The following is a 27,943-nucleotide window of genomic DNA, read 5'->3' as shown; positions in this document are numbered from 1 at the left end:
GTTTCAGTCTCAGGGCAAGCATAGGATTGTCTGTCTGAAGTCGTTCTCGAGGATTTGTATGTAGGAGAACCACAACTTGAGAAGGTGATGTACTGTATCATGTGCGATCTCGGTCTTTTTTTCACAGAAGGTCTGTTATCTTTTCTCTTCCAGACGTGCGGTACTCTTTAAAAACAGTTTGTGTCCGATAAAGGAACTAATCAATCACGTCTTTTGACAAAATTTGAGCTAATGTGTTGAACCTGAATAATAGGATTCCAGTGCGAGTTGTCAGCGTTCTTCAGTGAATAACTTTCAAGACAATAAGTCTTCTAAATGGATTAAATGATATGACAGCTTCGATATCTCTTTGACAACCAAGGTCGGTTTTGCACAACAATGACAAAGAAATAAGTTTGAAAAGTTTCACGTTGGCAAAATGATCTTTTGGGGGGACTTGTAGGAAGTTGAAGTCGACTGAAGAGGTGGAAATGAAGTTGTGTGAAAGGGAATTTTGGAAATGTATGCTGCTTAACATTAACATGGCTTGGTCAGTTGGTTGGTTGATAGGATGGTTGCTTGCTTGCTTTATTGATTCATTGGTTTGTTTGTCAGTTGGATCGTCAGGTTGGTTGGATGGTTGCGTTGTCCATCGGTTAGTTTGTCGGTTGGTTGGTTGTCCATAAAAAATGTGGTTGGTTGACATATGGTGAGGAAAAACTTATGACTTTGTTGGCCCAAATCTGGAGAACAAGACAAAGCCTCTGCTAATGGCTCATCCTTAGGCCGAGTTCTGCCATTCTAGTTTATGTTTAGACACTTTTTTTGTCGAGCTTCTCCCACTACAATACTGCATTACTGCCAATTCTAAAGGAACAGAACTTGCGTGAGAAGCAGTGAATCAACACCATCATATCGAGGACACCACGATCCTCGGAAAAGTTGCTAATAGTTAGTAAATCCCTATCTCGGGAGAAGGACTATCTTGGGGAGGTCTTGTTCATGAGAGAAGATTTTGCTCTTCGATTGACGTTTCCACTAAAAGGACATGACAAGAAGCAGAAATGAGTCTTCTTTTGCGGAATGTCTGGAATCACTTTTGGGGATCTGATGGGGAGCTTGGACATCTGGGAGTGACTCAAGGCTCTTTGAGAAGAAGCAACAAAGCTCAAGGCAGACCCAGGCAACACGGGAGAAACCATAATTTGAAACTCTTAAGTACCCCCACGGTGGAACTAAAGAAGATGCCGGAGTCAGGAAAGTCTGAGATGCTTAGACTGTGTCCTAGATAAGTGGAAAGAAAATGGATGGACGCTTGTCACATCTGATTAGATCCTTGTCAATGACAAGTCCAGTCAAGCGATCTCAAGAGTTAGAAGTAACCAACAGATAACCCACACATGACGCATGACAGGTTTGATGGGTGGAAATCTGTCATGCTGCTCTGAGTCATTCACGATGACACCCATGCACGCTTTAACCCACACGACCTCACACAGTACGCACTCAACATCAAGCTCCGACTACTTTCTTTCCTGTGAGGCATCTTGGCGCCACCATCCTACGAGACTTCCACGCGTGTTGATTTCCTCTTAATGCCACACGCGGATCTATCGCATGAAAGCTATTCAAATCAGAAGCAGCTTGGGAGCTGTTGAATCGATATTTAATGACGCTTACAGAATACGATGTAAAACACAAGCGCGCCTCTGATATTTCAATAATAGAATCATTTTACACTTGCATCTAGGATCACACATTAGGGTGCCGTTTGGTGGGTCTGTCAGAACATTTTGATTCTGACAAAGTCATAGTAACACTGTGTATGTGTGCATTGTTTCTCCATGAATCAGCACCAGTCCTCTTGGCTGCTGAAGGATTGTGATGTCCCATCATCTCATTGGGGTGTCCAAGGAGCCAAATCAAAAGCTTCTTAAGGCCAAAGGGTGTGTGGCGGATAACGTGGCATATGTTGTTATGTCTACGTGTCGCTTTGTCCCTAGATTGCCTCCTAAGCCCTCGTGCGCCTTATGTACTACTTTTATATCCTGCTCAACACAGACGTCATTTCCCTTTCCCAAACTTGTAAAGTAATTTCCACTTTTATCCACACAAAGTCCTTAAAATGCTTGATGACTTCCAAACAAACAGCTGAGTCGTCTGGCTGCTACGCACACACACACAAACACACACACGAGAGGCTGTGAGCACGTTGCAACTTGCTGTGTACTGCTTGAACCAAATCGAGGAATTAATGAGGGAAGAAATAACAGGCTGTCGTGGTGGGACACTGTAGTGTGTGTGTGTGTGTGTGTGTGACTTGTTAAAATCTGGTCTGGCTGTGATACAGTGTGGATTTTGTCGTGACACTTGATAATAACTGATTAAGGCAGCGATGTGCGGAGCAATGCTTTGTGAAGTGATGCTGCACGTGGCTTTTTCCAATTCAGATGAACTTTTTATGGTGGCCTCAATAAATATTTTGTCAAAAGATTTTGATGGAAAGTTCTGGGTAGTAAAGCCATTGTGCCTGTTCTGTAACGACTCCTGATTTTACTGTTTGTTGGTTGTTTTGTTTGGTTTGTCGTGAGTTGGTTTGTTAATTTATTTGTTGCAACTTGCTAGGTTGGTTCATTTTATTGGTCATTTGGTTCCTTAAAGAGGAAATCTAACACATTTCCCGACAATATGTTATATGTGACCTCACTAGTCTAAATGTGACATTCTGATGAATATTACATTTGTGAAATGCAGCAAAATCCAACCGTTTTTATCCATCTCAGGGGGCGGCCATTTTGCCACTTGCTGTCGACTGAAGATGACATCACAGTTGCTCGGAGCTCAGGCAATAACCAGTCATAGCTCACCTGTTTTCTGAAGCTTGAGTTGAGATTGGTTGTTACCTGAGACCTGAGCAACTGTGATGTCATTTTCACGCGACAGCAACAAAACATGCGACAGTGGCAAAATGGCCACCTTCAGATATTGATAAAAAAAAAAAACTGCTGTATTTTGCTGCATAACTCATATTCCACTAATGTAATATTAACCAGAATACCGTATTTAGACTAGTGGGACTGCATATTATTGTCAGGAAATTTTTGTTGGGATGACTTCCACTTTAATTCATTGGTCGGTTGGTTTGACGTGTGGTCTACTGGTTGCTTGATTGTTGTTGTTGTTGTTGTTTTTTTTTGTTGTTTTTTTGTTGATTAGTTGTCAACCACCGTTTGGTTCATTAGTTGTTTTGTTAGTCCGTTACTTCCTTAATTTGTTGGTTTGTTGGTTGTTTTGTTGGTCAGTTGGTTGTTGGTCGGTGAGCTGGTTGAATGATTGGTTTATTTCAAGGTTGGTTGACTTAGTGGTTGCTGTTCAGATGGTTAGTTGGTTGGTTGGTTTTGGTTGTTTATTGGCTTGTTTATTTCTCGGTTGGTTAATTTTTGGTTGCTTTGTTTGTCAACAAATAAAATATTCAAAATTTCCATGAACTGCATGTTATGCGGAAGAAAGCTTTAAAATCGCAACAATTGCAAATGCTGTTTGCCACACGAACCAGGAAGTGGCCCGCTGACAAACAAACGGAAAGGCAAGTTGGTGAAACATGCGGAATGTGGTCTTTTGTTTTGACGTTTCAGTCAAGATGAAACAATTTGCCTCACTAAAAAAAAAAAAAAAAAAGAAAGACATTCTTGTCATCTCATTCCTTCCTCCTTTGAAGCAGGAATGTGACAATATAATGCTAAGTGAACCCAAAGCAGTTCAAGGTTATAACTTGATGCCGTTCTGTTCTCTCCTGTAATTGAATCATTTTGGACACCTTGTTGGTCAAAAAGCCCCAACTGCTAATCAAATTGAGTCAAGCTTTCACACACACCTGCATCTGCACCTGCCGCAGTTCACTAAGCAGACCAAAAACAAAAAAACGATGAGCAAAAACAACTTTCCGGCAAGCTGTCATGATTGTGTGCGCAGGCTTGTCTGCGTTTGTCCTGCACGTGTACTCGTTGGCAGACACATGCACAGCAAGTCAACATCCACCCTGGAACATCAGGGTCACGATCCCAACAGCACTGTGGCCTAAGCCTATAAAATGAGCGTCTGGTCGTGCGCCCCCAAGCGCACAAATAACCTCTCTCATTTAGACAAGACATGCGCTAAACCGCCAGTCATCTTCTTATCTTGTGTAATTACAAATCAACATTGGCTTAGTGCTGCAGTGGCTGCGGAAAAGTTAGTCAAATCGTTGAAAAAATGGATTATGCTGAGCTGTATCATTATTGGCTGTCACATCCTTTTCGCACTTTCTTTTGTACCCAAGAGTGAAAGATTATAAAATCATTTTAAATTTAAATAATAGTGCTCAAATTGCAAACATTTACAGTATGACATTTGTCTAGCCTTTTTATAACAGCATTTCATTTTCGCTATTTGGTACTAAAAATATCTTCCTTACTACGTGCTATGTGCTACATACAGCAAACAAGAAAACCTGTTGTGGGAGTAACTCCTGATGATGACTGACAAGACGTAAAGTAAAACAACTTCATGAAAAGTGAGTCAGATGCTAGCCGGTGTGATGAAAGTAGAGAAACTCAAGCCAGAGCTCAGTGGAAGAATACATGCAGACTGAGATTGTGGAAAATGTCCACAGAAAAGGGTCTAAATATGTTTATTTTTAATGATGCAAAAGAAAAGTTGAAAAGTTGTTGGTTGAAATATCAGCTCAGGCCTTGCTGTGCATGAATGAATGAATACATGAATGTAAATGTTAGGTTAAGACTCGATGTCACCCAAAGTGAGTTGAAATAAGCTCCATCTTGACTATTTTAAAATATGGAATGGAATCACTTAGCAATTAAATAACACTCACAATCCAGAGCGTACCACATCAAGTGTCAAACATGGAGGAGGCAGTGTTATGACATGGACAAGCACGGCTGCGCAGGGAAAATGCTTTCCGGTATTAATTGATGATGTGGCTGATGGCAGATGAATTACGAGGTCTATACGGCTATAGTCTAGCTCAGGGGTGTCCAAACTACGGCCCGGGGGCCATTTGCGGCCCGCCATACATTTTTTGGCGGCCCGCGGCAAATACTAAAAATAATTTTTCAATGCTGTTTATTAAAAAAAAAAAAAAAAAAAAAGAGGGCGGATTAAACATTTCTAGCTTTGCAAAAACACAAATTTGCAACTAATAATTCAGTTCCAGAAATAAAAATAGTTTCATCCACTTGTTTTTTTAGTGTCAACGTCCAATTTGTGAAAACATCACATTAATTAATGGTTAATTATTAATGAAAAAAAAAAAGTGAAAACATCACATTAATGGTTGTTAAGTGTGGTCAGTTGACGACCGATTGTTCTTGTGGTTCAGAATGTCAAGTTGGGATCAGCTGCTGCTCAATGGAGTGGCACACAGGGGTCACTATTTCCCTTGTGACTGTTAGCAGTTTTCAATAAGTAACTGTACATATATCAACAATTTAGAATTGCTTCATTGATTTTTACCATGTTTAACTCATTCACTGCCATTGACGGAAAAAGACGTCAAATGATGCATTTTTTTGCTGGTCTGGCAATGAATGTGTTAATAAATAACTAAAAAAAATAAATAAATAAAAAAATCAAAGTGGCCCTTGCAGCTTTCTATTTTTTCTGTATGTAGCCCTGGTCTAGCTGCTCAGATTTAAATTAATGCTACAAAAGTGACAGGGCAGAGGACCATAAACATATTGTGAAGGCAACTCTACTCTTTGAAGACAATTCACAATTCTCTTTTCACCTGTCTCAAAACTTTATTAGATTGTCTCCATTTAGTTCAGAATGCCACCACTAAGCTTTTTTTTTTTTTTTTTAATAGATCCCAGAGTGACATCATTCCCATTCTGTTGTCCTTGCACTGGCTCCCTTTTCATTTTAGGATCTAGGCAAAATTTTAATAGTCACTCATATAGCCCTCACTGGTTAGTCTCCTCCATACTTTGTGGATGTGGAAGACTTTCATAGTCCTGTTAGGTCGCTGTGGTCTGCTGACCGCCTTTTACTTATACTGTCCCTCACACAAGATTGAAAAGGTGAAAGAGTCTTACATATTGTGGAGCGCACTTCCATTTCAACTAAGTTCTGCCTTTTCTGTGGATATCTTTTAAACGTAGTTTAAAACAAATTTGTTTAAGTAAGAATTCCACTAAGTCTTGATGATTATCTTTTTTTTTTGTCTTGATATGTTTTTTGAATTTAGATTATATTCAGTTTTGTTTCATTTTGTCTTTTTTTCTTGTGTTCCTTGTCCTGTCTCACTTGTTAAGCTTTCATTAATGATTTCCACCTGTTCCCATCAGCACAGCGCCCCTTGCATCAACCAATCAGCTCCCTCAGCCACTTGTGTCAGTTTGTTGTTTCTGTTTGTTGCTGTCGGAGGTCACGTAACATAACATGACATGCTTCTTCTTCTTGTGGGGGTGTTTTGGTTTCTTGGTTTTGTTTTATTTTGTTTGTATTTATTTATTTTTTTGATACTTTGAATTTTCATTTGTTTAGCTTTTGGGTTTATTTTTATTTTTTTATTTTTTTGTATAACTATAATTTATGTGAATCTGTACTTACTAGAGATCTGAAGCAGGCAAATGGTGTCGACTTTTAAATATCTTAAATGTCTGTTTTATTCCATTTTGTTTCATTTTATTGTACTTTTTAATGAACGATAATGGCAATATCATGATATGATATTAAAACTGCCACCATATCGTCGTCGTCATGTTCATGATATTTAGAAGTTATACATCTGTTAAAAAAAAAAAAGTCAGGTTGATTTCCATTTGTGCAGTTCTAGCACCCTCTGGTGGCTAGTTTCTTAGTAGTTAAATTTTTATTAGGGATGTTTTGGCCCTTCTATATTTAAAATCACTAATTGTCAGATGAAGGGGATTGTAATATGCTTTTGAAGCGAGTCAATATGTGGAGGAATGTGGGCTTGCATTAAAGTGAGTAAGTGCCACAATATTAAGTGCTATTAGAGAATGGAGGTAGTTTATATGTATTGCTGTTGTATACAAAACACAATATTGTGTGGGATTTTTTTTTTTAGTATGAGCTCATTTCTTTACCATATTGTCACCTAATTTAAATATCGCCAACCTCCCCACAATGTCGTGATAGTATCGTATTGTGATATTTGGATATCGTTACATCCCTAATGGCAACGCAGAGATGCATACTTACACAAGTTGCACATAACAGGATGAGCCGTTAACGGCTCATTATTTCCTATTGGTTTCATAGCCAACCAACTTTCTCACCGATCTGGCCTGACCTTTGAACTTCACATGCCATGAATACCAACTGGTTCCATATCTCCGCCAAGAGATGTGTGGGTTACAGTGGCCATTGTGCGAGCCAGACATTGTTATCGTTGTGATTAATCTCTGTCAGTGCAGCTGATATAACCTCTGTGTGCATTCAGCTCGCTCCAAAATAGTTCATAATAAAGATCAAGCCAGCGTTCTTGTCATCTCAAAACATTGCGCTTTAATGTTGCGCCATACTGATGCAAAAAATAGAACTGGAATGCATAAGTTATTCAAGCGCATATATAGGATGCCATCTGTTTGATCTGCCCTTTGACTATACGTTAACACGCATCGCATAAATGGAATTTGCTTGGCGGAATGCTTACAAAAGCGGCGATTTAATGGTCTTGTTCTCTTTGAGGTGAAAAACAACACGCTGCGGATCAAAACCAACTGTCTTTCTCTTTTTGTTGGTAATTGTTGTCACAAGAGAACTGCTGCCGCTTTGCGTCGTATGCAGGTGGTAAGCAAAAAAAAAAAAAAAAAGCAGATGTAATGTTTTTCAGCCCCCAACAGCTACCAGCTGTGAATGAGCTGCCTCAACCACTGTACTGCCAAGAAATAAATATAATTATTGTTTTCACTGCTAAAATTATCTTTAACAAGCGAGGGCTGGTTCTGAGCACGCACATTTACACATACAGCACAAAGTTCCTTTCATGTAATTAATGTTGAGTATTTTCGGACACGTGGTGCTATTTATTGACTTCAAATATATGAGCTGTATCAAACATCCAGCATTGTGTTACTTTATCCATCCAGTTTTCAGCCATTAGACATGGAGGTACTAAATAAGAATGCTTCAGATTGCCAAATGTTAAATGCCATATTTATGTGTACTACATTTAAGATGGGAGTCTACACTTTAATCATATCTTAAATGTTGGAGTCAAAATCGGTATTTTCGTTTTTATTTTGCTCCAAATAAGCGATTGCTTAGTAATGTAGCAAATTGTGGTTGTAACTTAACTGCATATTATTTTGTTGTTTGTTGGTAATTTAGTCAAGCACATCTCGGGTTCTAGTAAAGACAATTTTAGTCAATATCAGAACTAACTCCTAAGCTATATTAAAATATGTGTAGAAATATGTTGCAATAACTTTAGCAAGGACTCCTTTTTAAGGCATAGCTAACGCTATCCTTCCACTATGATGGACGCTGCAATTTTTTTCAATTTTGTAAGGGCAATGTTTGTAATCAATTTTTATTAACGTCATCCACAGTTCAAAGCGCATCATTGCTCGAGTTAGTTTGCAGAAGTAGAGTCCCAACAAACTGTCTGTATGAAAGTTCGTTTTCGTTGTGCTAGTTGCTTAATTTCACATTCGAGGTGAGGGCAGGCGCAGAAATGCAAAAGTCAGTTTTACATAATATATCTACGTTTAATTGTTGAATATTTAAAATGTTGATCTATTAAGGATTGTGTTGACATTTGTCATGTTTTGACAAAAGGGACATTTTCCAAGTGGAAACAATTATTTTGACATTATTGTGAAGAAAAATATGTATTTTATTATTTATATGAAAGTTAATGAAAATTCATGCGCAGGACAAAAAAATAAATAAATAAAACTTTCAAAGCTTGTTTGGTATCATGAGAAATAAAACAAATGCCAGAGGGGGGGAACAAGAAAAAGCACAACTTGATTTGAATAATGTCATTGTCTTTTTTTAATATTTGTAGGGGGGACATTTTAAGTCCATATATCCGAGCCTATGTATCCCCTTATTGAGCTGCATAAGTGGAATATTTTTTAATTGCTCTTGTAGACATGCTGTTTTTTTCCTTTACTTGTTAAGTCAGGGTTCTTCAAAGTGCAACAACTCAATTAATTGCATATCTACAAAACAAATGGCAAGAGCATGACCTTTTTTTTTTTTCATGCAAACACAGCAAGTCATACACTTAAATACCAACTGTGATTTTTTTTTTCTCCAAAAGAGAAAATGAGCCCTTAGCTTATGTACACAAGATAAATGTGTTGTTTTGTAAGAACATGCAATCACAGCCCAAGATTTACTGTTGGTGGCCTCAATGTGGACAGCAGTCGTATATTTGTGTTTCAAGGAATATAGATTGCTATGATGATATACAATGGAACCTCCGAGGTCAAACGCAATCAGTTCCGAGACGTTGGTTGTTAGTTCCCATTTGAAAACGATGTTTTGCCATACTAAAAAATGGACTGCTACTGGGTTAAACTGTTAACTTAAACAGGCAATGTTTAGGGTAACATCTAAAAATAAGCTAACTGCAATTATGTTTTCAAGCAGACCAACTGACCAGAAATTTGATAGGATTTACCATTTTATGACCAATTGGATATTAGATTCCAAACCATTAATGTAATATGAAATGTTGAAACATAACATAAATACTAGATACACCACTCTACCTTTGGTGACAAGCAGCTAGCAAGAGAAGCTAACCTACAGTAGCAGTCATATCTTCACACAGTGCTACTGTAGTGCCATATATAGTCAGTTAGCCATTTTGGAGTGCCGTTTGTGTAGCAAGTTTAGGTTATCCCTTTTAATAGTGCCTTCAAGACAAACTTTTGTTGTGATTTGGCACTATAGATTAAATGACCCTTTTAGGTATGTTGAAAAAGACAGCGTATGCGTATGAGGTAAGTGGATCCTGACATATCTGGAATGAATAGGGTGACCAAATGTTTCGTTTTGAGCATTGCATCTCAAGTCCCAGTGGAGTTCACCACCCCCATTGTTTAGTCTTGTTTTACGCAGGTTGCATCCCGATTTGGGGCCATGTGTGTGTCAGTCACACATTGTCATAGCCATTCATACAAAACATAGTACAAAAAAAACAAATAAATAAATATCAAATCGCTAACAGATGTCTTTTTGCCATACCGGACCTACTTCCTGCTTCCATGTCTAAGAATCATGGGAAATGTAGTCCTACTCGCCTAATAGTGCATTCGCCGCAGACCCAACACAAGCAAGAGCTTTTCTGGCCGCATATTTCCAATGTTGGAATGCGGCATCAACACGAGGGACTGAGCAAAAACATTTGCATAATAGTGAAGAATTTCCTTGTTTGGCGCTGTTGAACTGCCAAGTCAACCAAGATAGCATTTAGCATTAGCTAAAGCAAACATAAACACGTGTCACCAGGACTGACTAGTGATTACATTACCAGTTCCTGGTGATAGTTTATTGTACATTTGTGCAAAATTTGAGGTTCCGGTTTATAAATTTTAATATCTGGTCACTTTAGGGAATGCATTAAATAAATAAATAGAATTAAAACATGTCAAAATAAAATATGTAGCCGTGCTAAACTTGCTTAACGGAAAGGATATTCATCATTTTGTCATGTTCTTCTTCTATTACCACAGTTTGTCTTTCAGAAAAAGCCGCAAAAAAAACAAAAAACAAAAAACAGGGAAAATCCAAACCCGTGCAGTTTATCCTTTGAGGCTGGCTGAAAGTAGGTCTAGTGAAGTGTGTTGATCATGGTTCTCGTGTGTTGTTCAAATCTGTGCACCTTCGACATTCCATAAACATGTTAGGTTCAGTGAAAAGTACTCAAAATTGTACTTAGGTGTGAGTATGAATGGTTGTTTGTTCAAACATGACGCTAATGAGGATCAACAATACAGAAAATGAACAAATTTGGTTACAACATTTTTGTTACCAGAATTTTTGGTCAAGCTAAAAATTTGACAAACTTTAGAAAGTTATATACCACCCATTAACATTTTCTCCTTTGTTTTAATAGTCTTACAGTGACTTAAATAAAAATGTGTGATGGAACTAATGTCACACACTTGCACACAGACCCAGATACAACAACAAAGAGACAGCGCAAGCACACACACAAACACAGATGAATCCCCTCATTAACACGCATCCTGCAGGCTGCCCTTGATTCATTTTGGCATCAGCGGCATGTTAACACGCACGTATGTTGAGGGGCTATTCATTCTAGTTTGTAGCCTATAAATACTCGAGTGCCCTCCATATGTGACACGTCCAGAAATAACCCGTAAGTATTAGAGGAGAGATTATACGCGAAGATGGATGGCCAGACAAATGCATAATAATAAAGACCGAGAGGGAGTTAAAAGGTGGGATTACATCAACAGCACTTAAGTCAGTGGGGCAGGACTGCAGGTCAAACATGATGAATGGAGGGATGGACGGAGCAAAGTAGTAATCTGGGAACATCTGGAGTGTGGTGACACACTCATGGAATACCACACAAACACACTACTACTCCTACTTCTGTCCGCATGTAGGTAATAAATTACATTTTATGAATTCAAACCAAAAGGCGCTGCGTGCTTTGACTGCTCCCTCTTCTTACATCTGGGCTGTAAACAGTCCAGCAGTCATTGCATGTCAGCAGCAGTGGGAAATAAACTACGCACAATTCTTCATCACTACGGAAGTGCCAATGTGGAGTAAACATTTTTGACTGGCAAATACATTTGAACGTATTTAAAGGTATAGGCATATTTAAAGAGCTATCCGGGGCGTTTCTGGCCACGCCGCGGAGGCAAGCTACTATCAGTGACATATGCAAATTTCACTGTGAAAAACACTGATTGGTGGACTGCTTTCACGCTCGTTCCTGATTGGCTGCTCCCTTTTCTTCTTCAAGCGTCAGTTTTGAATGTTTTGTTTACAAACAGAAACGGAAAAATGTCAGACAGTACCTTTAACTATGTTTGAACATATTTTCAAGTACATTTACATGTACTTACAAAGATAAATGCTGTTAATGTATCATTTTTTCCCCCATAATGCCACTGGGTATTTGCATATGCACCTTATCCTCCTGACTACCAGGAAAAAAAAAATATTGTCCAATCATGTTTATTTTGATATTCCCCAATTTATGTGAAGTAACTGGAATACTGCAAAATACATTTTTTGAAAAAAAAAAAAAGTTTTTATTTTTAAGCTATGATGTGTCCACTACAGAGGACATTTTTTTTTTTTTTTAAATGCTAGGCTCAAATACAGTTAAAATAATTCAAACAATACTTTAATGTGTTCTTAAGAGTCTTATAGAAAACATGCTAACATTTAAAGCCTAAATTTGTTCAATAAAAAGTGTTGTACACTTTTCCACTTCCCTAAAAAGTGCTTGAAGCCATTTTTTTTATGATGCAATCAAAGGTAGCAAAGCCCCACTCCTGCACATTCTGGTATCATTGGAAAGCTCTAAATGTCCTCTATAGAGCACAAAAGGAGTTAATCCAATCGTATGCACTGGTTGGGAAATATTCAGGTTTAAAAAGGTCCACTACAGAGGACACATTTGAATTGCTGGTAGTCAGGTTACGGCATTGTGGGAGAAAAATAGAAATCATGCACTGCAGGCCATAATAAATCACAAAAATTACAAATAAATTATGTTTATGTACTTAATTTTCGAAACATATTGGTATAATAGAGGCCAAATGCTAAAGAAAATAAAAAATTTTAACTTGTGCATGTACAATTCAATACCCTGTGGCATCATAGGAAATAATGCAAATTTTTTAATATTTAGCCAAGAACTACGTTTGAACGTACTTGCAAATACGTTTAAACATGTTTGCAAGTACGTTTGAACGCATTTGCCAGGTTTACTCCACATTGGCATCTATACATTACTGTGCTTAAGGAGATTTTTACTTTTACTTTACTAAACTACTGTCAACAAAAATCTATTATACCTGCAGTTTTCGTCCTTTCTCGACAACTTAGCCACATGCGTTTTCTATCTTCCGTTTACCATTCTAGTTACAGTAAATGCGTTGTAAACAAGACATTACTCACTCACTGTGACACGAACATTCTCCTGAATGTTGACAAGTAATGAGAGCGTAAAACAGGCTTAACAAGCAACCAAACTTGATTTGTAACTTCAAGTTTAAGAAGGTAAAGTGTTGTTGGCAGTTGTTTTTGTGTCAGGCGGACTGATTCATCATCTGTGCAGCTTGTGGTGGAAATGTTTACCGTACACATCAATTCAATCTGCAGATATGTCATTAACAGGTGGAACGTTTTTTGACCATGAGGCAGCAAATCAATCAGTCATTTCAGGCCATAAGCTTTTGTGACAGAGTGAACGATCCAGACTGCAACCGGCCACCTGCAACAGGTAAAAATCTGTGATAGAGGAAGACTAAAGAAACTCTGTGAAGAACGAAAAAAAACATGTGCGATGCTGCACCACCTTTGTGGTGCTGATTTGCACTTGCATTTCAGACATGCTATTTAAGCGCTTACTCCTCACAAGGGTCGCGGGGGTGCTGGAGCCTATCCCAGCCGGCTTCGGGCAGTAGGCGGGGTACAACCAGAACTGGTTGCCAGCCATTTGCAGGGCACACAGAAACGAACAACCATCCACACACACACAAGCACGCCTAGGGACAATTCAGAGCACCCAATTAACCTGCCGTGCATGTCTTCGGAATGGGAGGAGACCAGAGTACCCGGAGAAGACCCACGGACGGCCATATAAAAATGATTGCTTAAAAAAAACAGAATGTTTGCGTGTGTGGGCAATAATTAGCCAGCTAATGAACATTATATTAAAATGTGTACGTTGAACCGGAGAAACGAACCCTCACAGGGGTTAGCATAGTGCTAGCTAGCTGCATACGACAGACATAACACAGATGGATGGAAAACTTTACGAAAAGCGAAAAAGCACTCTGGCTTCTGCCATTAGCCAGTGTACGAGGGAGGTGTGAGAGGGATTCTGAAGATTAAAGTTAGTCATTTTAAACTATAAAGAACAACCTTTGTATAGCTTGAGCCAGCTGATTTAGCACGTCAGCCGGATACAGTCACTACTTTATGCTTTTTAAAAAGTGAATGAGGTTTGATAAAGCACGTATGGAGTAGACAACATACGGAGTAGATAAAGAACTACCGTATTTTCACGACTATAAGGCGCACCTAAAAGCCTTCAATTTTTTTCAAAAGCTAACCATGCGCCTTATATATGGATTAATATTGAGCCGCAACAAGCTTCGCTGTCAAGACGCTATCGGTGACCCCGCACGATCGGTGACGCGCATGCGCAGAAGATCCCGCCATCTTGGATCACTAGCTAATACTAATACTTTACCTTAGAGAAAATAATAAAGCAGCTGTTTATTCATTTTGGAAGTGAATGGAGTTGTCAGAAAGCTGGTTTTTAATCTATTAATAAAGTTTGACTGACCTATCTGACTGTTTTGTTGACATTCCCTTTGGCGCAGCACCATCTAATGGATGCATAACGTAACCCCAGCCTCTACTGTAGCGCCTTATATATGGAAAAAAATTTAAAATATGTCATTCATTGAAGGTGCGCCTTATAGTGCAGAAAATACGGTACACACAGAGCACTCCAGTTACCATTTGACGTTATGATCAAATTAAATTTTTCACTTATTTTAGACCATGACATGTTTTTTGGCAAAAAGTACAATTAGAATCCAGTTTTCTCCAAAATTGCACTTCTATCTATTTTTCTGTGAACTCAGAACAAATGGCCGCACACATACACACACACAGGCCTAATTGTTTCCCTTTGGAAACAAACCCAATTGTGTTTGGCTGCACAAACAAGCCGAAACGGTCTCGACAGACACAGAGACGCTGTGGTACGAAGACGCACGCGGCAACAGGTCAAACGGAGATGGGGGTGATTGATGGGAGCCCGAAATGATAGAGGACGGCGGGGACGACGACATGCTTTTGGCTTTCATCGCCTCTGACCTAGATGCAAGAGATACGCCGCACTGGTTTCTTTTGCTTGCATCGCACAGTGCAATTATACAGTAGATTGTAACTTCCAAAAGACCAAGTGACGTCTTCTCTGCGATAACCACTAGACACAGCAATAACTCATTCTTTTATTGAAAGAAGACTTATCATTATGAAAAATGTCCAGTTAAGGAAAGCACAAGTGTTTTGCTTCCTGAATCTACGGGTCTGCCTTACATGACGTCTCCTGAAACCAAATGAAAAGCTCCAATAAAAAAAAAGAAAGAAAATAAAAACAAGTCAGCGAGCACGGGCAGGCTGCAATTAGCAGGCATTGAGGAGTGTCAGTTCAAGCAGCGATACTACTACACCCATGTCACAAAGGCTTCACGTTTCAGCTCCTGGAATAACGCTGACCGCAGCGTGCCGTCACATACGGGCCCACGCAGCAGCAGCAGCAGCAGCAGCAGCACGCTTACGCATGAGTCATAAAACGGAGCGAAGAGCAGGTAGTCATGTAAACAAGTGTCGAGTTTCCCGATGCGTTACAGTAAAGTGTAGTATCAGTGACCAGAACTGGATTACACACATGCATGATGTCATTTGTTTAAAGAGTGATAAGGCAATGGAGGGAAAACAATTGTCAATACTGCAAATATGGAAAATTAGGAGTGGCTTGCTTTTCAAAGTGTAAAAGGCTTTTTGGGTGAAATTTTCCAATGAAAGTAAAATGCACTATATTCATCACAGGTGAACTTAATTTGACCTTTTCTTTAAAGAGGAAGTCAACCCCAAAAAGCTCTTGACAATATGTTCTGTGCAGGCCCATTTGTCTAAATACGGTATTACTAGTTAAGCAGCAAAATCCAGCATTTTTTTAAATCAATATCAGAAGGCGGCCATTTTGCCACTTGCTGTCGAGTGAAAATGACATCACAGTTGCCCAGTTCTCAGGTAACACACACAGCTCACCTGTTTTCTGAAGCTGAGCTGTGATTGGTCGTTGCCGGAGCCCTGAGCAACTGTGATGTCATTTTCAGTCGACAGCAAGAGTCAAAATGGCTGCCCACTGAGATGGATAAAAACGGCTGCATTTTGCTTCATAACTCATATTCTACGAATGCAATATTAATCAGAGTGTCATGTGTAGACTAGTGAGGTTACATGTTTGAGTTTGACTTCCTCTTTGGAATGCACAGTTGACTGTTTAACTTGTTCCTTAACAAGGAGCAGCAAAGTTCACAAGTTCACTTGCAGTCTCTGCATTTGTAACATGCTGATGACTGCGAATGGGAATTGAAAACGGAACCAGTTCCCACTAATTCAACTCCTAGGAATCATCTTTATTTATTTATTTTTGTTTACCTGATAATTTCGCTTATCAATTCTGACATCGTAAATGACTGATGACATCACATTCTGGAAGAGAATTTTGGTTGCACAACCCTCTATTGTATCATGTATGTCGTTATGTTGTTACAAGTTCTTCAATTATTAACGCTATAGCCTATTGGGTTCAAAATCTGAAATATAGAGAGAGAAAAAAGAAAAAAAGAAATTGAAAGGTACGCAGTGGGCAGTCTAAATGGCGTAGTGATTGTTGTTGTTTTGCTCCCCGGCTTCCATATTGGATCTTTATGAAATCCTATCTTGAACTATAACGTCATCTGATCACTTTATTGTGTGACAAAGTTTATTCAAATACAACACAAAACAAGGAAGTGCTGACATTAGCACGGATAACAAACAATAGTTGCTGTCTGACCTCATTTATCAGTATTACAGAACTTAAATATGATATTGAGCCATCCATTTTCTATACCGCTTCTCTTCATGAGGGTCCCAGGGTACATGTAGACAAATAACCAGTCACCTCCTACGGACAAATTAGAGTCAACAATCAATTGAGAATGTTTTTGGGAACCACGCAGGAGGTGTTTGGTTGGTGCTGGATTTAACTTTGATGAACTGGATGTACTGGTTTCTGTGGATCTCACTCTGCCTCATCGATCCTTCCCTCCTTCCTCTCTTTAGTCTTTCCTCTGGTCTCTTGAGATCTCGTTAATTTCTTGGAATTTAGAGGCTTCTGGGGTTGGCGTAAGACTTTGATTTAGTAACCATGGGGAAGGCAGGAAGTGTTTGGTTGGTGCTGGATTTCACTTTGATTTATCTTTCTTTTCTTTTTATCTTTTCTGACCTTTTCTTTGGTCTCCTGACCGTTTGAACCTCACGACTCTGACGAGACTCTGAAGTATCTGGTTAAGGTGAAGGGTAATAGTATTTTTATTAGGTTTGAGGTGAATTAATGAGTATAAATTTATACGTATTTGAACGCACGCGCACGCATGTGCACGCACTCCCACAAACGCACACATACACGTTAAAAAAAAAAAAAAAAAAAAAAAAAAAGAGCAATGATGATAAGACGTTGAATCGGTAAGACTACCGAATGAACAATTCTGAGCTCTCTCTCAAAAAAAAAAAAATGTTTTTGGGAATCCACACAAGCGCATGGAGAGAATGCAAACACCACAAACGAAGGCCTGAGCAACGATTCAACCCCAGAACCTGTCAAGCATGAGGAAAACATGCTGCCAACTAGTCTGCCGTGTCGCCGTCATTTTTTCAAATCAACTTCCTTGTAGCCAAAGAAAATATGGACTTTAAACCACAGTTATTTCTTAATAGAGTGAAAGCAAATAAAATGAATTTGTACTGGAACATGCTGGTGAGGTGAGTCTTCTCATAAAGACACTTTGCAGTATACACGTTTTATCATCATTCTCCAACAATTATCAACTTGGCTATATTGTACTGAGCAGCCAGGACAAAGATCCAGTTGTTTCCCAGGTTTTACTGTAAACATCACAGTTTTACCGATTCTTCCGGGGAAGCAACAAAGCCCAACAAAAAGCTTGGGGCCTTGACACAGATGGACATATGCAGGAGTGTCCAAATCCAGACCTCGGGGCCCCTATCTTGAGTGTTTTAGATGTTCCCTCCTTCAACACGCCTGATTCAAATGATCAGGATAATTAGGTGTGTTGGAGACAGGTGATCAAACAGGGATCACTGACTCGGGTACTCGAGTGCCCCTATCCTGAATGTTTTAGATGTTCCCTCTTCCAACACAGCTAATTCAAATGATCAGGATCATTATCATTCTTCTGCAGAGCTTGCTGATGAGCTGATCATTTGAATCAAGTGTGCTGGAGAAGAGAAATTTCTAACCTGGGATCACTGACTCGGGTCCTGCATGTTTTAGAAGTTCCATCCTCCAACACACTTGATTCAAATTATCAAGGTTTGTTGTAAGTCTTCTGAAGTGGTGTGATTCTCATTTGAATCAGGTGTGTTGGAGACAGGAGTAAAGAAACATCTCAAACAGGGATCGCGGACTCCGGTCCTCAAGGGGGCCCTATCGTAAATGTTTTAGATGTTCCATCTTCCAACACACCCAATTCAAATGATCAGGATCCTTATTCTTTTGCAGAGCTTGCGGATGAACTGATCATTTGAATCAAGTGTGTTGGAGTACAGAAACATATAAAACAGGGTTCACTGACTCAGGTCCTCGAGGGCCCCTGCCTTGCATGTTTTATATGCTCCATCCTCCTACACACCTGATTCAAATTATCAGGGTGTTGTAAGTCTTCTGCAGTGTGATTGTCATTTGAATCAGGTGTGTTGGAGACAGGAGTAAAGAAACATCTCAAACAGGGATCTCGGACTTGAGGACCGCCTCAAGGGCCCCTATCCTGAATGTTTTAGATGTTCCCTCTTCCAACACACCTAATTGAAATGATCAGGAACATTATTGTTATTTTGCAGAGCTTGCTGATGAGCTGATCATTTGAATCAGGATTAGGGATGGGCGAGTACCGATACCAGGTATCGGTATCGGGCCGATACCAGCCTTTTTTCAAGTACTCGAGTAATCGTGACGCAGACGAGTACAAGCGAGCGATGACAGAGGGGGAAGACGTTAAGTGAGTCCTCCTTGCCTGTAACTGGCGCTAGCTTGCAGCAGTTTTTCACCAAAACTTCACCGGTTTGGAAATACTTCAAAATTGTGAATCTTAAACTAAAAGAGCATTTTTGTGTTTTATATTGAGCGTTGAGACTATTGAAGAGTGACTGTGCTGTTTTTTGTTTTTTTTTTGTCAAAATTAAAGGAAATATATTTGTTTAAAAATATCTTTGTGATTTTTTTTATTTGTCAAAATGTACTACTGGTATCGGCAGTTGGTATCGGTACCGGTGAGTACTGAGGGTCTGAGTATCGGTATCGGTCTGGAAAAAAGTGGTATCGAACATCCCTAGTACTGTTAGGGACCACTATTTAGATGTTCCCTCATTTTTAACATTTGTCCTGACAACTATTTTGTGTTTATTTAACTTCAGTGGCACATTCTTCCAAACTTCTCTGACTTTCGAGGTTCCACTGCATTTGCCTGGTTGATTTCCTTCATGAATAATGCGTTCCAGCAGACTTCCTGCTCAGCATCAGCTCACCCTAAGGCTGTATTGATGCACAGATGTTTTTTTTTCTTTTCTTCATGAGCATTTTATAATAGTTGAAGTGTGTAGACGAGAACTTTATATTTGCATTTTAAACATATTTTTATCTCCCTCTTTGTTTATGTAGCAAAACATGATCCGCAGGGGCATTTTGGTCAATAAAGAGTTTAAGATACTTCGTCTACGTGACCTAGACGTCTCCTGTGTGGGTAACAACATGGCCTGTTGCGCTTATTATTCTCTCATATACGTCAGTTGTTCCTTTATACCCTGAAATCGATGCACACATAAACTTGTATGTGTGTGCCGTCACATACTGTGCTTGCCCTGCAGGCGATTATGGAGCCACCCGTTAATGCATACATACACAAATACAAGTTTTCTTCCACAGACTTTAATAGTCTCTTGCAGATACAGAGAAAAGCAAACACTTTTGGATACTTCTGTGTTGGACCAAAACAACACAGCCTCCAAAGTCTGCTCTTTAGTAACTCCGGTGAACTTTGCCCCTACACTCGTCAGGCGATAAAAGTTTTATTGAGTTATGATAACGAGTACAATGATGCATACACTCCTCTCGTTTTATATCCTCGCCTGTAACGCTCGTTCGTGTGCGAGATACACATGCTTGCACGTACCTAATGGTCCTCACAGAGGTCCTAGTGACGGAATGCACGTACGCTTCCACGTGGAACTGTAATAATTTGTCACACAAGTGATTGTTATTGCACATAATACCATCCGTAAGACCGTCAGTAATGAATTCACAGACTTTTTGTGTGCAGCCCTACGGGGAGGAAAGAAACACAGCAGTTGTACCTCCTGTGATCGCAGTAACTGCGTCTGTTGTTGCCATGGTAACCCGGACTCACTGCTCTCTCGTCTCTCCTGCACTCAGGATTGACAGAAAGAAGAAAATGTGTCTTTTGGAGACATTTGGGGGTCATCGTTTTTTGCTGTTAGGAAGTGGTTGTAAGTCAACCATGTCTGATCCTGTGGACGTGGTAGTAGTCCACAAACAAATGGAGGATACTGGTAACATTTCATGGACCATTTGGTGCAGAGAGTGACTGAACTAAAAATATTTTTATTGAGTGTATATAGTGCTGTCATTGTCAAATATTTTTAGAATCGATGAATCGACCTTTTAATTCTTTTTAATTTAGCATTACAGTCTTCCCTCGTTTTCTACTGGTGTTAGGTTCCAAAAAATACCCGCAATAAATGAAATCAGCAAAGTAGCTAGCTTTTTGTTTTACATTTATGTAACAAATGCTCTAAAAAAAAAAACACCACACAGTTTTATAGTTTTCTCATTGAGGCATTTGCATGTTGTCACATTCCTCTCTTGTTTAAACATTCACAATGTTCAAACCTTCATAAAGTTTATATATGGGTGCATTACTGTAAAAAAAAAAAAAAAAGTGAATGCAAAATTGCACTAAAAAAAAATATGTGATACAGCGAGACCGTGAAAAGTGAACTGCGTTATAGCGAGGAAACACTTTCAAGTGTATAATAAGGTTGTTTTTTTTCTCCCCCTGACCAGGACTGGACTGGCACAAATAATCGGCCCTGGCTTTTTAATCTAGGCCCGCTGGCCCAGCCCGATTCCTGCCCACCCTTGGCTATCACGTAGCTCTACAGTTCACCTTTATTGGTTCTGTACGCTCTCTATATTGTTAATAGATTAATGAGCTGCTCCTTATAAGTTGTGGGCCGATCTCTTGGGGTAAAATGGAGGAAAATAATAACTGAATAGCACCACATCGGCCCCAAAAGACACCGGCCCACCGGGCATCTGCCCTGTATGCCAGATGGCCAGTCCAGCCGTGACCCTGACTACTGTTTATTAACCAGTGATTGGTGATTATTTTGTACTTTGTATTCATATTGTTATTTAAAAAAATTAAAAAAAATTAAAAAATATAAAAAAGAGGTTGATGTTGTACTATGTTACTGCCGGTTCGGTCGTTGTTTTCCAAAATAAAAACGGATGTTTGGTAATGTCTTGTTTTGTTTGTCTTCTTTCATGAAGGACTACAGAAATCAGCAAATCATTACTATTGATATGATTAAATCAGAATATTTAGAGAATTTTAAATTAAAAAATGACTACTATCAATTACGCGATTATTAAAATAGTTATCGATTAATTTAATAATAGATTACTTGTCGATTAAACGATTGATTTTGACAGGTCTAGTTAGATTCTGAGAAAAAGTTCAGTGAGGTTTGTGGCTGTGCAACTTGCCCAAAGACTAACTTTATTTAGGTGGAAATCTCCAACGCACACACTATGGATAAAAGATGTCTTATATTGTTAGATTTGAAAAATTAGACTATCAATGTGGACATTTTTTGTCATAATAACAGTAATGGCACGCAATTTACTTTCATATGAGACTGCTGATCGAATAAGCTACCACAAGATTGTTTGTCTCATCATCACTTCGACTCTTTAGTTATAATGTATGGCATCATCATGTATCTCGAGGCCAGGACGAGTGTCCTCTTTTTTGGGGAAGAAAGTATGCTCACCCTACCATTACCGCAAGATCGTATAACAACTGTATTCAATGGGGAGTTTTATTTATTTATTTATTTTATGCTAGTCCATTAAAACACAGCTTTCCATGGCCCAAAAAAGTTGAGCACCACTGGCCTGAAGAGTGCATTAAAAGGGATACAAGATGCATTTGTGGAAATGCTGCCCTTAATATAACTGTTCTCATATTTTTCGCGTAATTCTCGGCGACTGTATTAGCGCACTTCTAATAACACAGAACAGCGCCGCTTTTAAGCTGTCGTCGTTGTTTGTGCGGTTGCTCATAAGCAGGGCTTAGCCTACTGTTGGATGTCTGACATTTTGGTCACTTACTAGCATGTAGGTCAGAGCATTACGCGGCAACTTTGACACGTTTATGTATTGATCTGGTCTGATCTTCGGGGGTCAGACGGGAGTGACGTCTGTATGTGCGCTACTTGAGTCGAGCGCTATCTGGGCCTAAATAAGCAAGAAAGCCTCATGGCTCAAACCCAAAGTGTTTACTCACGCACCCCACCCAAACGCGCACACCACCCAGCCCTCGGAGACCAACAACTTGCACAACTGTGTGTGTATCGGCCAGAATCTTCTCAATGTGACGTGTCACATGCGAGGCCTGACTTTCAAAAACCCTGGTAAGACAAATCGTATGATATTTTCAGTTTTCCAATCTCTCTCGCCAGTCTCCTGCCTGTGCCTTGATAATCTGCTTGGTAACGGCGAGCCGTTTCTGGGACCATCCAAAATAAGTTTGACAGGGATCAGGTTACCCTTCACCCTCATCTTCGCCCCTCTCCCTCGTCTTCCTCCGTCTTGCTCCTCGCAACGCCGTCAACATTCCCAATTCCCACCGTTTAACGGCTTTCTTTTTAAATTCCCTGGACTTTCTATTCCCCATGTGGACGCTGTAAAATGTATGGCGTTAATTAAACTCGCACTCTCCTAATTGGACCTTTCCCAGGTCCCATTCATAATGTTTAACGTCACACCTCTGCCGGTTTGCATGCATCGGTGTGTCACTGGGGGCACAAGTGGGAAATTAAGGGAGCCGGAACGCAGTAAAATCACAGCGCTGTCTGGACACCGCGAGTGTGTGTGGCGCACTCATTAGCCCGTGCCCTCTAATGAGAGCCCCGGGGGGGGTTAACACCTATATACAGGGCCCATCTATGCCAGCCTGGTTGTAATTATAGCAACCAGTCCGAAACGCGGTGCTTTAACTGGCTTCTCTGCACTCTGTAATTAGAAATGTCAGAGCTGACCTATTGTTCGTTTCGGCCCATCTCTCTTTCTCGATTCTCCGCGGATGCCGAAGAGGGAATTGAACCGACGACTGAGTCCCTAGGCAATTATTTCCAGTGTGGTCACGCTGGTGCGGAAGGAGTGTTAGAAAACGATAGTCCCAAGAAGAGGAGTGTGCAGAGTCCACACCGCAGCAAGCTAGCCACAGAGAAAATGTGCAATTTGCGCCTCTCGAATATTGAAAATACAGCAGCGCTGAGAAGACTCAACTTCCCCTTTGACCAATCTGTGCGTTGTCTATGCTCTCTTTTCGGATAGAATGAAAAATTCACAGCCAACTTCTCAGGGGGGATCTCTTAGTTTCCTATTTACTTGCTTATTGGCAAACATAAACACATCGCAGGATATTACAACCTTGAGATTGCTTGACTCAAGGGCTCTTCTTCGCCCTCGAGGTTTACCGATTAATTTCGCATTCATGCCATCCTCCAAGGTTGCTTTAATGAAATTTCAAGCCGGCTATATTTTTATTTCCTCCCATTTTTACACGAACAAAAATGTGCGGTGGCTGAGCGGAGGCGGACGGAATTCATTTGAAAAGTTGACACTAAAAATCCATATCGGTGCTGCGCGGTGGATTATGCGAGTACTAAAGTCACCCGCGGTTCCCACTGATTTTTAAATCCTATTTTGGTGCAGCGAGTGGAAATAAACAGTAATATCTTGCTCTGAGCGAGGGTGGAACTGACACTTTCTGGATCCATGTATCAAAACATCCAAATAATATAATTGAAATGTATTTATTTGTTGCATATTTATTTGATAAAAGTGTCAGAGGGCGTTCCAACATGAACACCAAATAATCTATTGTTTCATATTTTCATTTGAAGTCATCATTCCCTAATCTGGCATGTGTTATTGACTGATTTAGGCCAATACGTACAGTACGCCACAACAATGTCATTCACAGCAAAGCAACTGACGTCAACCCACTTAAGTATAACAGCCAATGATCGGATTTGCTCTCACACTGACAGAAGAAGGGGAGGAAGGCACTCTCAAAACCATGAAATCATCCGTGCTAAAAGGATCATTTTAATACTCCTTCCTGCTGAGGCTACATGACAGAATATTGGATGGTCCAATGACCCGTCGCGCTTGGCTGGTTACAGTCTTTTCCCATAAAGCTTGTTATAACTGGACCTCGACCCACCTGCTGTCTGTAATGGGACTGGCTGGAATTGGACAAGAGATTCTTTGAGGAGCTAAGTAACCCTGTGCGGTGGTGGCCTTTAGCTAAGTCTTTGTGTAACCCAATGACCTTTCCTTCAATGGTTTCCACTTTAACATGACCACCATGAAGGTTCTGTCAGGTAACGGGTTACATACCTCCACTGTATGGATGTCATCCATTAGAGGCCAGACATAAAAAGTTTGTTCTCAATACGAAAGAAGTCACAAGAATACAAAACGTCCAAGGCTCGAAATAAACGGGTTTTGTATTGCGATTTTAATTTTGCTTTTTTTTCACCTACCGTATTTTCCGCACTATGACGCGCACCTGAAAGCCTTCAATTTTTTCAAAAGCTGACCATGTGCCTTATAATCCAGTGCGCCTTATATATGGATCAATATTGAGCCACAACAACTCGCTGTCAAGACACTATCGGTGACCTTGCACGATCGGTGACGCGCATGCGCAGAAGATCCCGCCATCTTGGATCGCTAACTAATACTAATACTTTACCTCAGAGAAAATAATAAAACAGTTGTTTATTCATTTTGGGAGTGAATGGAGTTGTCAGAAAGCTGGTTTGTAATCTATTAATAAAGTTTGACTGACCTATCTGACTGTTTTGTTGACATTCCCTTTAGCGCAGCACCATCTAATGGATGCATAAGGTAACCCCAGCCTCTACTGTAGCGCCTTATATATGGAAAAAGTTTTAAAATATGTCATTCATTGAAGGTGCGCCTTATAGTGCGGAAAATACGGTAATTAAAACACGTAGGGCGTTAACCGTCAAGACAAGCTCAGTGCTACTTACGCCATGACCAGAGATGGGAGAACCAGGTCAAGAAAGTAAAAACCCTGCCAGAGTTTGGCTTTAGCCACAGGTGCTTCTCGTAATGACCTCGTTTACCAGCTGGTTGATGACAAGCACCTGTAGCTAAAGCCAAACTGTGAGAGTGTTTTTACTTTCTGGACCTGGATTTCCCATCTCTGGCCACGACCAGCTAGCTAGCAACAAGCTTCGCTGACGACTGACGAAACACGTTACGGACTCGCTCCTGAGTCAGTCATCACCTCCGTGGAGATGATAAGCTCCACATCTGACAAGTATCGATCTCACAATGGAGTGATGCTAAGTGCTAAGCTAACCTAAGACTTACATGGCTAGCGCATTTAACACATTAAGTGTGTTTGTGTTGTTCCACTTTTCAGAGATATCTGGCTGGAACCGCGTTTAAGTGGAGAAAATCCAACTTTGAACGACAAAATAGCAGGTAAATTAATAAGTGTCTCCGGAGCGTAGAGAAAGTCCACTTGGTAAACAGAAGTGGAAATGCAGATGAATTATGCTATGCTAGAGTGGTGGTGTATAAGGTTAAAAATATATCGCTGGCGTTGGGCTGAAACCTCTCGTCAAAAATTTTTACATTTTTTTCAAACATCTATGCTTTTGGTCAGTCTACCCCGTGTGGGTGTCATTTTTAGGAATTACTGACCAATTTTAAAGGTTGAAAATGGCTTGTTCTCTTTGATGATGCAATGTTAATAGTTGAACAAACATGCCATTTTGGGTGTCCTGGAAAATGATAATTTTGGAGGTACTTTGTTTTGGCCCAACATCAGCGGCAGCGATATTAATATGTGGTTCTGAAAATGAATTCATGATTGATTAATATACAAGTAGTAAAAAGTATTTAACTCATTTGCTCCCAAAGACGTATTTATACGTTGTTGTTTTTTTGTTTTTGTTTTGTTTTTTAAGGTTAGATGTAGCCTCTGAACTGAAGAAAACGCTTGAATCAAAAAAACTCTTTTCCCCACTGTTCTGAACAGATTTCTAATGAAACTTAGCTATATTCTAATGCTAATTGCTACAAAACGGAAACAGATGGAAATATAATTAATTTTTTTTTTCCTGATGAAAGAAGAGATGCTATTTTTTCTTTTGGTAGATTCCATGTTTTATAGCAATAGAACACAATACTCTGTGGGCCTTGCAAAAGCAGTCAAAATCCAGGAAAGGGATTGCTTCAATGAAAATGGCTGGGAGTGAATGAGTTAATATCAGTATTGTTTTTGTTTGTTTTCGCAATAGTGCTGATTTTGATATTGTCTTTTGAGGTCTGCCCAATAAATTCTCAAAGTACATTACATAATATTTTATTTATTTATTTATTTTTTAATGATCCACAGAATTTGAAAGTTGCACCTCAAACACAAAATTGCTCCTCAAAGAAAAAAAATAATATTTTGAGCATTGATTTCAGGCCATGGACGTGCCTGCGAAGAAAAAAATGTTTGGCATGGAAGCACCAGCACGTGGTTGCAATCATAGCCAAACATCTCGAACACACCCAATTTTTGTTTCATTTGTCATTTCCAAACTCCCGTTCTCTGACATTCAACTATGATCCCTGGATATCGCACAATGCGTCGCACGTCTTTTTGAGGGTGTAGTGGATGGCGCAGGGCCAGCACATGAACGCATGTTGGTTGTGCACTTACACCCTCGCTGACTATCCAAAACGGTCCCACATCACATAAGAACATTCTGTTTGAATGAGGAGATCAGGACCTCCCTCTCAACCAAACGGCGTTAAAAAATAAATAAATAAATAAAACTTCCTTCCCAATCCCAAAAGCCTCTTTGAACATTGTCATACTCAATCAATGTCTTTGAGTCAAACGCCATCTGTGAGCAGTTTTGAGCTTGAGATGAGACCACCCTCTGAACTTTCTCTCTGCCTGTTTTAACTCCAAATGTGACCTTCCAACGGGCCATCACCTGCTGTCATCAGCCAAGTGGATGCACGGCCTCCGCCTGCTTAGGACTCTTGGATTATTTCAGTGGACGCTTGTCAATAAATCACTCAAGTCAAGTGGATGACCCTCAGATGAGCAGGTGTGGAATATCCCACCGGAACATGTACATATTGTGCATCTGCACTATAAACCATACAAACGCCTAGTAACTGTGTCTTGTGTTTTTACTGTGAAGTTGGACATAAAGCATAGGAAAAGTTGAGCATTACTGTACTTTCGATTTAGTAAATGGATGTTTTTTTGAGCTTTTATCACCACAAACCCCAGAAATGTCAGAGGCCTGTTGAAATATGCTCCACAAACATGACAGACATGCTGGGCAGACAGGGGGAAAAAAAACATACAATGGAACGACTCTGGCTGCTGGTTTGATTTGTTTGGATTTGACACATTTTTTCCTCCTTTGGAAATAATGGAAATTTAATTTATAATTTCAAGGGTCAAGCACTGTCACTCACATAAAACCTTTGATTGGGCACTTCTTCAAAAAAATGTGTTTAAAAAAATTAACCACTGTTAGCATG

General features: G+C 39.8%; 1 long non-coding RNA gene across 1 annotated transcript; it reads left to right on the top strand.

Annotated features, from left to right (window-relative positions):
• LOC144022012 (uncharacterized) lies at window positions 1–27,652 on the top strand. Its single transcript, XR_013284243.1, has 3 exons — window positions 1–84; window positions 25,809–25,870; window positions 27,395–27,652. It is a non-coding gene; the product is annotated as an uncharacterized LOC144022012 (long non-coding RNA).
• The last annotated feature ends 291 nt before the right edge of the window (window positions 27,653–27,943 follow it).

This window comes from Festucalex cinctus, chromosome 7, assembly GCF_051991245.1.
Source record: "Festucalex cinctus isolate MCC-2025b chromosome 7, RoL_Fcin_1.0, whole genome shotgun sequence".
Taxonomy (NCBI): Eukaryota; Metazoa; Chordata; class Actinopteri; order Syngnathiformes; family Syngnathidae; genus Festucalex; species Festucalex cinctus.
Note: the sequence above shows the minus strand (reverse complement) of the source record. Positions and strands in the feature narration are given on the sequence as shown.